The sequence below is a fragment of the Babylonia areolata genome, chromosome 13 (assembly GCF_041734735.1).
Source record: "Babylonia areolata isolate BAREFJ2019XMU chromosome 13, ASM4173473v1, whole genome shotgun sequence".
In the NCBI taxonomy this organism is placed as follows: domain Eukaryota; kingdom Metazoa; phylum Mollusca; class Gastropoda; order Neogastropoda; family Buccinidae; genus Babylonia; species Babylonia areolata.
In genome coordinates, this window is record NC_134888.1 from 31,864,554 (window position 1) to 31,867,053 (window position 2,500).

General features: G+C 38.3%; 1 protein-coding gene across 3 annotated transcripts in view; it reads right to left on the reverse strand.

The window, feature by feature from the left end:
* Positions 1-2,500, reverse strand: part of LOC143289212 (uncharacterized) — a 220,034-nt gene that overhangs the window by 163,380 nt on the left and 54,154 nt on the right. The gene's annotated exons all lie outside the window — the stretch shown is intronic.

Genomic DNA, 2,500 nt, shown 5'->3' on the forward strand with positions numbered 1-2,500 from the left:
GTTCTTCCCTTCCTCTTTCTTCCCTTCTTTTTGTTTTCCTATCCTTCTGCTGTCGTTCTTTTATTGTTTGTTTGTTGGATTATTTTTTTAAATTTTGTAGTGTGTGTGTGTGTGTGTGTGTGTGTGTGTGTGTGTGTGTGTGTGTGTTTAATCATTTTTGTTTTGTTTCTTTCTTCGATTTTTCCATTGTATCTTTACTCTCTCTCTCTCTCTCTCTCTCTCTCTCTCTCTCTCTCTCTCTCTCTCTTGTCTTCATTTTATTTGTTTTAACTTACTTTCTTTTGTTTCTTTCATTCCTTTATTCTTTATGTTTCTTTTTTTCTTCATTTTCCCTCTTTGTTTCTTTTTCTTTCTGTTATTTACTACTTTTTTTCCATTTATTTTATTTTTCTTTCTTTCTGTCTGTCTTTCTTTCGAGTAATCAATTCTTCATTCCTTTCTTCTGCCATGTCTCTTTTTTTCTTTCTTATTTTCTTCCTGTTAGACTTCCTTCCTCGTTTCTTTCTTTCTGACTTTCCGTATGTATTTCTTTTTGTTGGATTTGTTGTGGCGACAGGCAGAGCTTGATCCATGTCCACACGTATCAGTATCAATATCGGTATCAGTAGCTCAAATCCATATACGCTACATGCACCACATCTGTCAAGCAGATGGCTGACCAGCAGCGTAACCTAACGCGCTTAGTCAGGCCTTGAGAAAAAAAAGAGAAAAAAAAGTAATAATTAAAAAAAAAAAAAAAAAAAAAAAAAAAAGTCCGTAGACTGCAGTCTCTTCAGCACACTCCAGTACATGTCTCGACAACCCTCGCCAGACTTCTGAATAAATAATAGTGATAACAAGGGCGATGATGATGATGATGATCATGACGACGATGACAGAGATGTTGGTGATGATGACATTCCTGACGATGACAACGACATTAACAGGTATGAAGATGACGACAGTTATTGTGACGATCATCAACAAAGACGACAACAACAAGAAGAAAATCAGTACATACAAAGCTAGACCTTTGAGTAATGACGATATCGAAGACATCAACGATTAGGATGACGATGATAGACACGGCCAATGAAGAAGTGTCTTGTAAAACACACACACACACACACACACACACACACACACACACACACACACACACACACACACACACATACACGGTTAAAAAAAAAAGATAAGATAAAGAAAACACAAGGTGTGTTTTACGGACTGCATGCACCTGGAGCCACCAAGGAAAACAACAACAGCAACAACAACAACAACTCAACAACCGATAACAACTACGTTTATAACTAGTAAGCGCGTTGGGTTACGCTGCTGGTCAGGCATCTGCTTGGCAGATGTGGTGTAGCGTATATGGATTTGTCCGAACGCAGTGACGCCTCCTTGAGCTACTGAAACTGAAACTGAAACTTATAACTAGTGAAGAGTGGTAACTCCCTCCACACACAAGGTACATAACTTCAGGGCAATGCTGCTTACGCTTCCAATTCAGCTAACACACAGGTAAATAAAAGGTACATTGGAACAAACCCAGACACTTCCACAAAAAAAGGAAGCGCCGGGCTTGCTCTTATACCGATCATTTGACATGTGCACACAGCAGCAATGACAGAAGAAATGTGCAAACACAAATTAGCTTTTATTCAAGACTGGCATAGCCTCTTTAATCCTGAACAAGCCACACAGAACACATGGACAATACAGAACAAACACATGGTTGCCTTGGTGGTTTTTCAACTGGAAATTGATAAACAATTAGGCCAGGAGATCAAATGATTAACGACGTTTATACTTACGAACTTAACGTAATAACTTGTGACTACAATGAACTTAAGAACTGAACTAAACTAAACTCAGTACAAGCGGACTGACCTGAAATGAAATGAAATGACATGAGACAGGATAGGACAGGACAAGACAAGACAAGACAAGACAGAACGAGACAAGGCAAGACAAGGCAAGGCAAGACAGGACAGGACAGGACAAGACGAGACAGGACAGGACAAGACAGAACGAGACAAGACAAGGCAAGGCAAGGCAAGGCAGGACAGGACAGGACAAGACAGAACGAGACAAGACAAGGCAAGGCAAGACAGGACAGGACGAGACAGAACGAGACAAGACAGGACAAGGCAAGGCAAGGCAGGACAGGACAGGACGAGACGTGTTTATTTCAGCAAACCCCGAAGAGGTATATGAACTGAAACAAAACAAAACAAAACAAAAACAAAATGAAATAGACTAAAACAAAATAAGTCCCTGAGGGTCACACGAAATGAAACGAAAACAAGATGAGAAAAAAACAACATAATATAAAATTAAATTAAATCAAATTAAATAAACAAAAATGAAATGATATTAAAAACACCCCAAAAAAGAAAGTGTTGCGGTGTGTGAAACAGAAAATTAAATAAAACAAAAACTAAAATGAAAGAAAACCAAAATGTTTCGGTGTGTAGAATAAAAAGAACAAACATACAAACAAACAAACAAAAAA